This window comes from Ixodes scapularis, unplaced genomic scaffold (assembly GCF_016920785.2).
Source record: "Ixodes scapularis isolate PalLabHiFi unplaced genomic scaffold, ASM1692078v2 PGA_scaffold5__190_contigs__length_132052651, whole genome shotgun sequence".
Taxonomy (NCBI): domain Eukaryota; kingdom Metazoa; phylum Arthropoda; class Arachnida; order Ixodida; family Ixodidae; genus Ixodes; species Ixodes scapularis.
Genome location: NW_024609880.1, coordinates 29,593,903 through 29,609,352, shown reverse-complemented (window position 1 = coordinate 29,609,352; position 15,450 = coordinate 29,593,903). Strand labels below are relative to the sequence as shown.

The 15,450-nt window shown below is 45.1% G+C and overlaps 1 pseudogene; it reads left to right on the top strand.

Moving 5' to 3' along the window:
* The first annotated feature begins 10,509 nt into the window (after positions 1-10,509).
* LOC121838109 lies at positions 10,510-14,365 on the top strand (annotated as a pseudogene).
* The last annotated feature ends 1,085 nt before the right edge of the window (positions 14,366-15,450 follow it).

The following is a 15,450-nucleotide window of genomic DNA, read 5'->3' as shown; positions in this document are numbered from 1 at the left end:
TCTGCAGCGCGCAGCCAACGTGCACGGCAGAATACACGTTGTATGCTTCTAAAATATAACGCATGTTGAGTTCACAAGTTCAAGCACTCGACTCGCGTCTTGGAGAGATGACGAGCGGAATATTTCATACCCGTGTCACCCAGCAAAAATAATGCCAATTCTAACTCATGACACCGCCTCAGATTTTAGTTGTTCCCGCACGGGGGCATTTAATAACAAAAGCTAAAAATTATACTTGCTGCCAGCTGAGTTCTAGGGAAGTCATTCGCACTTGCTCGGGTACTGAGTAAACTCGATGGCAGACGCGCAGTGAGGAATAGCAACGTGAAATTGTAACACACACAAAAAAAGGTATAAACGAATTGTTTATGCTTATGTGTGTAACTACATCTATATTGAGTGATATGTTTATGCTTTACAGATTTGTTTTAAGAAAGTCGTAAGACCTACTCTAACGCGGTTCTTGCAGGTCGGTTATACGGCACGGGAACATAATATAGTGGGCCAATCGTCACGAAAAGTCGGTTAATGAACTAAAATTTGTTAATAATCTTTTGAATTAGTGAAGATAAACATACGGTTACAATTCCAAACTTGCTGGGGGTCATGGAATACCACTTATCAAAATAGAAATTAGAAAGGTATGGTGTACGTGGCAAGCGCGGTGGTGCCCTAAAGTTACCAGTCGAGCAACGGGCGCAAAGCCGGAGGTGCCAAAATGCACGGTGATAAGAGACGGAAAAACCGCGGAGGCGTGTTTTCGCGCCCGCTGCCTTACGACCGTTGCACGAATAGTAACTTCAGCGCACACCTGCACTTCCCACGCGCTCTTCTGCTTTCTCAAATTGCTTTATTTGGTGGTTTTTGATGCTTGAAGACTACGTGGTAGAGAATTCCAAACCACAGAGTCAAACTCAAGCCGTGAACTAATTAAAGCGCAACATAAACGAATCATAAAAACACGATTCTGACATATTATTTATGATTCTGACATATTATTGGCCAACGTTGATTATTTAGAGAACAAGTATAAAGCATAAATTAATACATAATGGTACCGCGTAAAAACTACAACCTAACTTTTCTTGCTTTCGCTGAACCGAATTGGTCTACGACGTCATTGAAGTCAATTTGTTAAGTTTTTTTTTTCCTCTTTCTACACTCAACAGAGCGAGATCACAGCCTGTCCTGGCTCATGGAGGCTCGAAAATACAAACGTCTTCATTTGAACTCACCTAACGACCTCTCGCAGACAGCAACGACATGGTTAGCAGTATCTGAATGGCAATGCGAAGATTGGGGAACACGCTCTCATCTCCACACTAGACACTGAAGTAAAGGAATTCTGCCGGTCTTGATATTTCCAGGACTAGTCCACTTTGAGAACAACAATATGCAGATTAATTCACACAAATGATGTGCGTCGAAATATTTAAAATGGAGCATTTCGTCTTCAGTTTAGCCTTGTCAGTGCCATAGCACACTCTGTCAATATCCAAAAAAGGAAGCCAAATTTCGCATCGGGGTCATGAAAGTGAACCTCTCGTCGATTTCTATCTAAAGACATTTCATGACCCTCAAACATTTTTTTCTTCCCGACCTTCTGACTTCGAACCCCCACTTCTCACAGAGACGAAGTTTTTCATCAAGTGACTTCATAATCAGCTATTCTCTTTCATCATAAAAATATGTCCGGGGAGCCTTAGGTTCAAGGCAGCATCGTGAAAATTCATTCTTAAATCTCGCAGCCTTTTTTTTTTTTTTAACGGGATTTATGCGAATCTTTGATCTAAAAACCGAGCAGTATAAGGAACACATGACTCACCATTCGGCTGTACAACTGTCTCGGTTTATTTTTTCCCCCGCTGGTTTTATTTTCATTATTTATCATTTCCTGTTGATCTTGAAGTACCTCTTCAGAGAGACGAAAAGAAACCCAGGCGCCCGCAGTTCTTTGCGGAGACGACGGGCTGCGGTAGCGATCGGTTTTTGCAGTTCCGCCAGCAATGGTGTTGTTCTTGATCTTCTGGAACTATTCATTTCTACTGTTTTTGCACTACATTTTGTACAATACAAGAATAAAGCTCTACGGCCTTGTCTTCTAGGAGGTGTTGAGTCAACCCTCCCTCCCCCTCCCCCCTCCCCCTCCTATCCCCCTTCCTCTTCTCGTCTTGTAACGCCCGGGGTACGTGCCCACCTCCCCCCTTCCTCCCACTCCCGTGCCACACCCTCGGTGCGCCACTAGGTATGAGTTGTGGTAAATAACACCAGACAGAACACCTGACGCCGTGGACAAGCTCAAGTGAGATGAGAACCTCTGCACCTTCACACGGGAGCACCGGAACACCAGCAAGGGTCGACGAAATGGCTGGCACTGAGACAAAATGGTGTTTGCTTTATCTTGGGCTCTTTTGTGCACCAACTCGCCTGCGTTTTGAATCTTATTTGAGTAACCCCGGGATTTGCTGCCAGCGGTTGGACCGGACAATGCGCGGTTACAAGTGCCTTTGCACAGTTGAACGAAATGAGAAAGCGAAACAAGAGATGTACGACTATTTCATGCCAAAAACGAGCCGAGACTACGAAATTTCCAACTTTAGGAAGGTGGCAGAGCAGGACGGCGGAACCTTCGACGCTTTACGCACCTCCACTCGATGGCGAAACATTGCTCGCTCGTGGACATCCAAGCACGCAGAGATCGAGTCGCAAACAGTGCTGGACACGACGTCCACGAAACTCCCAGCTAGGCGACGGTATCTAAGGCAATAACTACACAGGCAGTTGCTGAGTCAGCTACTAACGATGATGTGTACTGTCAGTTTTGACAAGTCATTGAGGCCCAGAGACATGCCCTGTGGCGCGCTGCTGCACTCAATCAAGCCCATCAGAAACACAGAGTTGGAATTTGCAGTAACGCCTGATAGCCTTATTCCTTATGACACAATCCTCGTACTACCGGCAAGCACTACAACGTGCCGTAAAATGACACAAATAACAAAGAACATGCGGGCGAGCTGATGAACTGTCCACTTCATTTTTACGTTTCAGGTGTTCAAGATGTTATGCCGTAGAGGTTTTTGTCGAAGGACATATGGGAATCGTGAGGACCAAGCATCTTCTCCACATTCTGTGTGGTTCCCACAGATGGACAAGCTATTAGAACAAGAGGTGCACAACTGCATTCCATTTATATTCTCGACAACTATATTACATCGCGACCCTGTAGAACCGACACCTCTTCCCCAAGGCACATGGGGAAATTTCTGCATTGATTTTGATGGTTTGTTCCCCAACAACAAGTACCTGCTCAACTACTCGGACTAGGAGTCGTCTCTTAAAATAAAGTCTCTCTTTCCTTCTTTCTCTTTCTCTCATACTCTCTCTCTCTGATCAACAAATATAGCCCCGAGAAGTTCTGGTGGCGCCCCCTTACGGCGAACCAGGGTGACGTCACGGCGAGGAGAGAATTTTTCCCCAATTCGGCCCGCTCGCCCTGTGGAGGCTGCGACGACGCCAGCTGACGGCGCGCTCGTTTCTATTTAATTTTTTTTTACGTGTTTTTCGTAGGAAGTGTAAATTTTTATATGAACCTTTATTGAGTTATGGCCTATAGCTACAGGAGAAACTTCAACCAACATTTTAAGCACGGTTGACAGGGCAGGCAACGCATGAATCACAGCTGGTATATGAAAATAAAGAAATATGGCCACAATTGCAGGAGCATCACTATAGATTTACGTCTCGCACAATAAATGCTGCTGATGGTCGGAATGAATTAGCAGGTTATATATACTATTTTTTTGTATCTCTGTTTTTAAACAAGATCGCCGAAGCAGAAAGCTGCATGCTGCTCGAGCAACATGCTAAGTACAGTCTGGGCCATGGGGAGAGAATCACAAGTAAGACAGCCCAAGTGCAGGGGCAAAGTAAAAAAAACAAGGAACATTTATTATATATATTACTCGCACTTGACCTTTCCTGGATTCGTATAATATTTCAATGGACTACACGGGTGGTATCTGTGGACTTGTTTATATCAACCCTCAAGTAATGTATAGCAAACGTAAGCGAAGGTGTGTCTAGCTCGTTATTAGTCCCTTAAGCACTAAAATTGATATTTTACTTAAATCGAATTTTCCTGAAGCTAAAATATCAAAGGCTTTTCTCACGCAGACTGTCGCCCTTCACAGGTTCCACATTTTCTGCTACTAGTGCTGCATCTACAACTGGACAGACGTTCGAATGCTTGCTCTTACTTCTGCTTTCCTCAGTTGTCAGAGAGTCCGGCTGTAGGAAGTTTGGAGGCTGAGGAAGCTTTTGGGGACCCGCAGCAGTGTCTCTTTTAATTGGAAATAACAATTCACACTAAACGGTGTATTTTCCGAATACCCAAGGCTGGAATAAAAATTTCAGGAAGAAGTATAAACATTCCAAATTGCGGCACTACTGCTGTGCATATTTTGGGCAGTTCAATACATATCATACAGGCAACTGGGGGCGATTCGGCCGTCTTTACTGCTACCATACAAACTAATTTCCAGTAATTGTGCATCTTCTAAGAAACATGCCTGCATACATGTATAAACTATTTAATTAATTCACAAAGAAGCTACATTTATGTAAAACAACCCTGTTCCACGAGCACTTCAAAAGTAATCAGACACAGGGCCTTTAAAACATCTGCGAACCAGCGCATGCAGAGTGGCAGCGCAAAGTCGGGGTCGCGAGCTAATTTGCCGACCACCCGAAGGCCCATGATATAAATTCCACTTCAAATGCCTTGAAAGCGGGATGTAATATTGTCCTAAATCATAAACATGGAAGGAACATCATTCCAGCGTCTGAAACACTTGTGCCACCGCTTCACCGATCCCTCGCAAAATCGCCTTGTGTCGTGTGGACGGACGGGGAGGTTCATCGGCAGAATTGCCTCCGCCGATAGCTTTCGAGATTTGTAGCCCAATTTTAAAGGTAAAAGGAACGAGCAGGCTTATAAAATGTACGAAAGCACGTCAATATCGGCCTAACTCAACGCCTTGTACACCGGGTAAACGAAGTCCAGCTCCTCGAAGAGCTTGCGGCACACAACGCCAAACCAGGAAACCGGTGCTGGGAGGCGAACCGATGCGAGATCGCGGAGCGGAGTACTCCCCCTGACGTCACAGTACACCTCAACCAATCAGGGCGGGCGACCGCAGCGACGCTTGCGCTCGCTCTCGGGGCTAATAGACCATTCCATTTAGCGCTCTCTGGGCGACACCATTTTGCTCGACCGCAGCGCCCTCTCCACACATCCGGGAAGTTCAGCGGGTTCGGCCAATACCAGCTAGAAGACAAGGCCTGCGCATGACGTTTCGTTAGTAGATCCCCGACCCGCCCCAAGCGGCAAACACCCCGAAGCTTGACGAGAGTAGGGGCCGCGTCGCAACTACGTCGCATTCACTTGCGGCCGCAGCTGTGTGCGTGACTGCTGAGCGCGAGCTGAAAGCGAGCTTCCAGTGCATTTGCGACGTGCACGCGAACGCTCCCTCGGCCTGGAGCGCGAGCTAGCACGCGCTCCTGGCTTTGAGACGCGCAATTCTAGCGCGCGCGCTCGTTCTGCGGTAGAACGCTTCGAAGCAGCTACCCGAGGTATAAACAGCGCCCTCGAAAATGGCGTCCAGTGTCAGCGTCCAGCGTCCAACGAAAGGCTTTTCAGCCCTTCGCGCAGCAGTAAGGCAATTTCGCTCATGCATTTGACGCTCCGCGTGAACGTCTAACTTCATCGTATCCTATTTGCAAGAGACACTCGGCGTGAGCATCTGCTTCGTTATCTGTTACACAAACCACCGAAGCGGACGATGTAGCAGACGATGTTGCTCATCCGGGCTAGCTAGGGGGCGCTGAGGGGATCTACTAGTGATGACGTTTAGAGGAGGAAACGCGCAGGCCTTGTGTTCTAGGTGGTATTGGTTCGGCGGGGTAAAACGAGAGAGAGGGCACGCGCCCCACTCCGCTAGCAGACGACAAACCGGGAGGTTGCAGTTCTCCATCTTTGGGCTGTATCGGCGGGCTTTACCGAACATCGAACGCTCGCTCGTAGCTGCCGTTGTGAAGTGGTACGCATTCTTAGAAGAGTTGTGGCTACTCCAAAATTATCCTATAGCTCTCTGTTGTTCTATTTTGCTAAATGATCAACTGCCACATATTTTTTCCGTTACTTAAATAGCAGTTGAGTCAGCCGGCAGTACTACCTTCAACTACTGCGTGTATTGCGGCAGGAGAGCACGTTTTATTTATTATTTCAGACATCCACTCATGGTCGCTAAAAGCCTACACCAGTATGAACTTTGTATAGTAAAAAAGGTACAGCCACCGGATTCACTTCTCGCCGGAGAGACCGGCCAGTCTGACACAGTTTTCCCTATTTTCTTTTTATTTGCACGCAGGTAACAGCGCAATTGGACTCTGTTAGTCTTTTTTATCTAGCATAATATTACACGACAACTGGCATACCAAAATCTGCGCATCTGCGCTTGAAAGTTCCAAAATGACGCGATTTTAAACAGAGTTTGCACGCCAGCCGGACGCTAGCTACAGCCCACTCGGAAATTCCCCTTTCATTTGCTGAAAGGGAATTTAATATTCCCCTTTCATTTGCTGAGGCGAACCTTTGCACAAATGAGAATTTTTCGGCAAGAAAGACGCGACAACAAACCAGCTTTCAGCTCGACCAAATGCAAGCAATTTGCAACAAAGCTCGGCTTCAAGTACCGCAGAGTGACACTTCTTTGACCTGAACCCAATGATGCCAGCTGAGAGCTTCGTCTAAACCAAGTGTTTCCACACCTTTTTGGCAAAGTGGCCGGATCAGGGATCTGCCGCAGTCTCAAGAACCTGAAAAAAAAAAACAAAAAAAAAACAATAAAGTAATAATATACGAGGGAAAACTAAATAAGTGAACCTAATGTTAGAGTAAATATTTAAAAAATTCGAAAGGTGGATGAATGCATTTACCAATCTGAGAATTAATATTTAGCCATCTTTGCGAACAAGAATACTCACCAGGCATAAATCAAAGTAGTGGAAAAGACAATGTAGTGGAAAAGATTGAGTAGTGGAAAAGACTGATGAGAATGATAAAACCAATGCTGACAATATGCAATAGTTGTGTCAGAGAACACTATGCACAATGTACATAAGAACGCAAAGTAGAGACATGAAGCAGGGGACTAAGAATGGTGATGCTGATGATGACAATTTTCAATTAAAAAATGGCGAGAGGACCCGCGTTACAATGCAGTTCCTCTCGGTCCCTCAGGTACATTCGTTTGCGCCTTTGGAGTGCGCCGCTGCGTCATTTCTTTACGCGCATTTATTTTTGCGCCGGTAACATCGGGTCTGCTGGAAACGGGCCGCGTGCAGTGGGGATGGTCGCCTCCTCCAAAACCTCTTTGCCCGTTTTTTTTTTTTTTTTTTTTTTTTTTACATTGTTTGAAGAATGCGGGAACAGTCTTGTTCGCTGGAAGTGGCCAGTTGGCTTTGATGATGTGCACCAGCTACACCTCACAGATCCACTTCAAGTTCTGCGATCTCTCTTTAGAGGAGAATGTTAACTTCGAGGTCTTTATGGTTTAGGCGGCACCATGCGGCGATGGCCGCGACATAGCAGCGACTTTCATGGTCTCTCCCGTCGCCTAAATCCCCCCCCCCCCCCCCCCCCCCCCCCCCCCCCCCCCGCCCTTCGACCTTCGACCAGAACCAATGTCTGGGACCGCTTAGCAACCAAAAACAGCGTAAAAATTAGAGGAAGGACGAGTGAGAAGAATGTACACGACAAGCGCTTGTCGTGTACAAGCCTTTGGCCGCGGCCCGAGCTTCATTGGAAGGACCGCGGACAATCGCAGGCCTGTCGGAGAGTTCTGAGAGCCGGATCTGGCCTGCGGCCCGGGGTTTGGAGACCCCTGATCTAAACCTTAACCAAGTTCATCCAACCATTTCATGTTCAAGGAATAGCCTGAATGCAAGGCGGGGACGACTTCCTAATATGCTATAAAGAAGCAACTGCTCACGCCACAAGATATCTGTACCTTGTGGTCTTTTACCCTTTGAGATGTATGAAAGAACCTCCCAACCCTGCATTGTTTCTGGGACGATGCCTTTCCATGTACTTTACCACTATACAAAACGCGGTGCTCAAAGGGCCACCTTAAGGTTTGAAACTGCAATTAGAACAGGAACAAAACAAGACAACGCTTCGGGAAGTTCCCCTGCTTTTTGGCTGTTTGTCCTTGGTCGTATGAATATTTCTATCGTAATTTCGCGTTTCTTTTTTTTTTTTTTCTGTTTTCGCATGGAACGCGGCGTTCAAGGGCATTTTTATTCATATTCGAGCTCAAATCTGGGAGGCTGCAGGGTGGTAAGGGAACATCCTCGCTTCCCTTGCCGCCCCTTGGAGAAGACGAAACACAAACATGCCACGCTCAGCAGGGAAGACTCCGATGTTTGAGAATGCAAATCTGTTCTTCTTTTGCTTGTTTTATTTGGGGCGCCCTGCTGGAAAGCGGATATGATCCGACAAATTTACGATAATAACCTCGACGTGATCTCCGGCCCCGACCCTCGCGTGCGTGCCCTGCTTTGCAATTTTAAACCATCTTCTCGACTCAAGAGTCCGCTCCGTGTTTGCTTTAGCTGCTTGCCGGAGTGTAAAGTTTGAACGCAGCGCGCGTGGTCCTTCTTTCTTTTGTCTTGACCCCGATAGGCTTGACTACACACCGTGCACTTGGCTTCCCAATTCGCTTGGCTTGGCCATTGTCAGTGGTGGTGGAAAGGGGGGGGGGAGGGACTTAGCGGTTGGCAGCCATGACGGACACACTGCCGGAAGCTGTCGCTAGCACGTGACCTTCCGCTAGGACTTCCGGTCTAACTGACGTTTTGGTGCCGGCCGCCTTTTGTGCTCGAACGCGGCGTGGACACGACGATGGAGCGTGAGAAACGAGCCAGAATTTATGGACGGAGGTCCAAGCACTCTTCAGGGAGCCCCCGTCGGCGGCTGATTGGCAGAGAGCTTGTCGCGGGTCGGGGAGTTATGGATTTCTCGTTGAATTCGCATTGATGTCCGTCCGCTCCGTGCTTGCTTCTCTTTGTGTGTTGTGTTTTTTTGACCGGGGTGTCTTTTTTTTTTTCAATGTTTTTGTTGTTTTTTTTGTTTGGGCGAGCGTGTCATTGTGATTGCTTCGGTCTGAAGAGCAAAGGTCATTTTTAGCTGTCCATTCACTCCAAATTCAGGGTCATGAGCTTTGATTAATTGAAGGCAAAAAAAAAAAAAAAAGTTGCAGGAATTTGTGGCTAGGTTTAGTTTTATTAAATATTCCTCGTACACATTAGATCCGAGGTTTTCTTTCTTGTCTAAATTGTACAACCCCACCCACTTTTAATGTTCAGTCAGATATTTGGGGCACAATGCCTAGGAAAGCGACGTTCCCGGCGGCTGTACTTACACTCTCATTTAGTGACATTTACTTCACACGTGAGACGCGCGTTCTCCGCAGGAAAAGAAAAAAAAAAGGCCACAGTTTCTATGAACGGAAAGATAATAAGCCATGAACGGTCCTTGTATTCATCAGATAAAACCTGCCACACGATTTGTACGCGATTTTGAATCAGTACACACGCACCGGATGGTAGGTAATAGTTTCTCGGCGATTGACTCACTCTTTCGTAATGTTTTAGGACATTCGATTCACCGCCTTTGTTTTGTTTTCCATAATATAATAGTTTAGTTTGTGACCGCAAGAAAACAACTGCGCCCACGAGGAGAGTCAATGACCTCAGTCAAGACACGACAACTCTTACATTCGCGTTCGCATAGGACATCCATTCGAAGCGTTTTCTTCTCGGCACCCATTTCAGACTTCGCTGAGCTCATTGCGCCCATGCTAGCTACACCAGCGAGCGGCGTCGTGTATTAGGCCTATGCGGCATGCATTGCGCCAACGTCCGGAACAAGGCGAAAGTTTGTAATGCATCAGCCCAATATCCGATTAGCCTCGAGCTTTCATTGGTTAGCCGCCACGCAGGTGTAAAATTGCGGTGCACTTGAAAGCGCGCGGAACTATTTTGAGTTCACGTTTTGGCGCCCAGCATGAAGGAGCCAGAGGCAACAGTTTGACCAGGTCGAGTTTTCGGTCGGGCAGCAATGCAAAAGAAATGTACAATTTATTTATTTATTTTCGTAATCATGAATTAGGCATTTTGGAATGCTCATCCTCCGCCCAAATGTAGCCCTAGCGGTTCGAACCAGATGGCAAAGTTTCAAAACTTACCTTTATATCTCAGTCAAAAGTTGTAGGTGATTTTCTCAAAATTTTCAGTGGGAAAATGGGGTTCGTTTTTGCCCGGTTCTGGTAACTGGCGCCATTCAGCTGCATGTATTTTCCCATTGAAAATTCCCCAAAATCGCCTACAACTTTTGAATAGAATAACGGTTAGTTCTAACCTTTGGCGTCTGGTACAGACCACCTGTTTATGTTTGTGTTTTATGCAAAGCAGGACGGCCTTCTTTCGGCTGTCCAGTCATGCTCAGCCGACGTTATCATTTTGACAGAAACTTGGCTCACAGATGATATCTCAAACTCGGAACTGACCATACACCCCTCACATTTTATTTTTCTTAATGACAGAGCAGGCCGAAAGGGAGAAGGTGTACTTGTAGCACTCAAAAAGACATACCGCATTGATCGTTCTGATACTGTTCGAACCTTTGAGGCCGTTTGGGTTAGAATAAAAATGCCTACCATGTTCATTATTATAGTTGCTTGTTCTGGATCTTGCTCCGATACTTCATGATTTTCTGGAGTCTCTTATTCTTTTATACCCAAATGATGTGCTTGTTATTTCTGGCGATTTCAATTACTCTGAAATTAAATGGTTCATTCTGTCTGATAAAACACCATTTCTATCGTGGCAGAACCTTTCAAAACAGTCTCGCGATTTGGTTGACGTTATATACTCTTTTGCACATTCTCAAATTGTTAATAAACCCAGTCGAGGTGGAGCCATGCTTGACCTTTTTTATTTCAAAACCCGATCTAGTTGCAAATACTGTGTATATGGAACCATTAAGTGATCACATATCGATTAATGTTGAGCTTTTCATTCCATCATGTGAGCAACCTCTTCGGGCAAAAACAATTTCGAGTTACACTAGGGCAAACCTCGACGCTATTAACCAACACTTTTCGCTATTTTCAGCTTGGTTTTTAGAAGAACTTGACTCTAGGTCTTTGAATGAAAACTGGCTTTGGTTTAAGTGTAAATTGCTTGAGTCGTGTGACAAATTTATTCCGGAACTAACCATTCACACGTTGTTTTCGAACCAGTGGTTTTCAACGCGTTTGACGAAGTTGCTAAATAAAAAGAATAGGCTTTTTCGTGCCGCAAAAGCGTCTCAGACTGCCACTTCATGTTTAAAATACAAGGAGTGTTATTTAACTTGCAAATATGAAATAAAAAATGCGAAAGATAAGTTCTTTAATTATGATCTTTGTAATATACTGAAAACAAACCCCAAAAAGTTTTGGTCCGCTGTGAATCCAAAGCAGGTAAAGGACTCGGTCAGCTTGACTGACGCGCCTCTGGAAAAAGTTTACCAACTGCTGAGACTTGTGAGCTGTTTTGTGCTTTCTTTAGTGAAGTGTTTACTGATGAATTTTTTCCATTACCCTCTTACTGCCCAGAATATCTTATAACCACCCAAATGGATGAGATCATTGTGACAAATGACGGAATTTCAAAATTAATATAAAATATACCATCTAACTCGGCTCCCGGTCCTGACCTTATAACTACAAAGTTTCTAAAGAGTGCAATTGACATATCTAGTGTGCTCTTATCCCGCATATTTCAGAAAATCCCTTGACTCTGGTGTTGTTCCGGCTGACTGGAAATCTGCAATGGTTGTCCCCATTTTTAAAGATGGCGCGAAAGATGTCCCTACCAATTTTAGACCCATATCTCTAACCTCTGTTGTAAGTAAATTGATAGAACATGTCGCTTATTCTAATGTAATAAATTATTTATATGTAAACAATATACTCTTTACAAACCAGCACGGTTTCCGGCGGTCGCACTCCTTTGAATCTCAGCTTTTTGAATTTTTAACGGACATCCACCATAACCTACATAAAAAACATGAAACTCATGCTATCTTCATTGATTAAAAAAAAAAAAAGCGTTCGATAAAGTCCCGAATTGCCGTCTTATCCAAAAATTAAAAGCACTTAAAGTAGAAACGTCCGTTATAAACTGGATTGAAAATTTCCTTTCAAACAGAACTCATAACGTTCTTATAGACAACAATTGTTCGTCACAAAAACTTGTTCAATCGGGAGTACCGCAGGGAACCGTGCTGGGTCCATTATTGTTTCTAATTTACATAAATGATCTACCGGAGCTTCTGAATTCCACTATTAGATTATATGCGGACGACTGCGTGATTTATAGAAAAATATTGAGTGTAACCGACTCTTTTGCAAAATGACTTGTCACAAATTCAAGCATGGTGTCGAGAGTGGCAAATGGAGATCAATGTTGACAAAACAAAATTTCTTAACTTTACTACAAAAAAAAAACAAAACATTACTCAGATTTACTACTCACTTTCTACAGACCAATTGAAGCCGTAACATCCTACAAGTATCTTGGCATCAACTTTAACCATAACTTATCACGGGAGCCTCATATAAACTACATATCTGCGAAAGCAAACAGAAGTTTGGGATTTTTAAAGCGCCATATCTCTATAAGGCCACGCAAGAAACAAAGCTCCCATCGCATACAATTCTCTCATCCGCCCTCAACTCGAGTATGCATCCATTGTCTGGAATCTCCATCAGTTGTATCTGGAGGAAAAATTGGAAGCTGTATAGAACCGGGCTGCACGTTTCATTCTCCACAATTATCAGCCTACAAGTGTTACCGAAATGAAAGCAAAATTAAACCTCCCTCTTTTAAAACACAGAAGAAAAATATCACGTCTTACCCACCTGCACAAAATATATTATAATTTTCCTTTAAAAAAATATGAATACTGCCCTCCGGCCACCCACATCTCCCCCCGCACTGACCACCCACTCAAAATTCCACTGACTACGCCTCGGACAAACCTATTCAAATTTTCTCCCTTACAATTGGCTATGACTGATTGGAACAACCTCCCGGAACCTATTGTGAGCATCACAGAATGTAGTAACTTCAGATCTGCCATTTTCTCTCTCGTCACCACCTAGCGTCCTGTTTGCATGTGTTCATAAACATCCTAGTCTTTTTTTTTTTTTTTGTTATTTTGAGTGTTTAATCCCCCCCCCCCCCCCCCCCCCCCCCGCTTATGTAAAAAGCTTTACATAAGGGGGGGGGGCCCTTATGTAAAGCTGTGGGCATTAAAAGGGAAGCTACGGAGCTTCTTGAAAAAAATGAGTTAGAAGTGAATTCTAGTGTATTTTTACCTCGTGAACCCGAATACCAAAACCATTTGCCGCGCAAGTATTTTTAAACGCGAGAAAAACGCGAAAGATGGTCGCTGTCCGTGACGTCATCGACGGATCTTTTGGCTTGCCAAGGCTAGGGAGGCGGGGCTTCAGCCCTATTTTCAAACTGCTCTTATGGCTCTCCGGCGCGTCGAATTGAAATATAATTGTGATATCTGTTATTCTAAAGGCCAAATGAACGCAATTCAAGCGTTTTTTCTCAAATGTAGAAGTGCCCCATCTTCCCTTTAAGGGTTAAATAAATGAAATGAAACCTTCTTCGTGTGTGTGTGTGTGTGTGGGGGGGGGGGGGGGGGGGGGGTAAACTATGTACTCACTGACAGGTTGGGAAAGGCAGGGCGCGGCGTCTTACTCGCAAATTCGTCATTTGGCGTTCTTGTTGCACGATGCGGCAACCTCATTGGCTGCGAAGCAACAATATGATTCTCGAGACTCGCCACGCTTTGCGTTCGTTAAGCTGTCACCTTTTCATCGCTCACCACTCAGACGAAAAATGCCGAGTCACTCGCCAGTGAACGTATGCGCGGCGTGTGACATTCGAGAGTAAAAGAGTTGCTGCAAACTGCCAGAGCGCGTTTAACAGCCCAATAGACGAAGATGGCAGCGCACAGAAGCCGACTATATGGTAAATACAGGAAGATATGTGTTGTTGTATTCACCATCACAAGTTCTGTCTGCACCTCCGCATACGCCGCAGAGTCGCGTGGCAACTATGCGAGGCTTACCGCGTATACTGCAACACGATACAACACTGGCGTCATCTAATCACCCACAGACACGAAGAAGAGAGCAAAATGATACGGGACATCGCTGCAGGACGGAACAATCAACGCTGATAGGAGCCTCTGATAGCGAGCGAACACGACGGGAGGGCGCCGTCCCTCTTCGCCGTTTTCCGACTGTATACAGCTGCTGCAATCGCAGCGTCCTCGTGCCCCGCCAGTGGTTAGTGTCCTTACAAACGCCCTGGGAAGCGGACAGACGGCACTGAGGTCGTTCAGTGGGCGTGGTCTGATGCTATTGCAGCCGTCCGGCTTCACCTCAATAAATGACCCTCTCTCTCTCTCTCTCGATCCCCTTCTTTGTTTGGGTTCGAGGCCGACAGAGGGCGGGCTGTCGAATGGACCATCGTAGGACCACCGTTTCGGTGGTTCTGATCGACACGGGGCTTTTGCTTGATCGCATCGTCCGTCATGTTATTCGCTGCTGCTCTCGTCGCAACGAGGAAGATAATTAATGGTCATTAATTAAAAGTGACATTAAGTGCCGAACAGAAGCTTCTAGTTCAGCCACTTTTGCTATTAGCGACTCACTAAAAACAACAACACAATAACATACACAAAAAAAGGCGACGTAAAAAAAAAAAAAAAAAAAACCGATATACGGGGTGTTTGATTCTTAATTCGAACAGTTCTATTACCAGAAGTCCGTAAAAGGTACACGGTATGTGCAGGAGAGTTATAAGGCCAGGGGAACGTAATATAAGGGGCTAATTCTCGCGACGAGTCGGATAATTCACCAATATAATTTAATTAACTTCTTTATCAGTGAAGTAAACTTATGGTTCCAATTAGAAACTTGCTGAGCGTCATCGAAAAACGCTAAAATGAGTCAAATTTTAGAACGTCTTGAAGCGCGTGGGAAAAAAGAGGCCCCAACGAAGTTAAGTTACTCGTTACAATACTTTTCCCAGAATCTAAAAAAAAAAAAAAGAAACAAAATACGCCTAAAATTTTGCGTCACCTTAGGCGCCAAGTTATATGAAATCGTGCGTTTTTCGTCGCGCTTTTCCTCGTGAGTATTTAGGTGGAACCATAGAAAACAGAAGGGAATTATGTTAACTTTCTGTATGGACATAATGTTCCTTGAAATGTGGCGGTTAAGCATACCCTTGACGTCAAACCAGTAAAATATATCATTC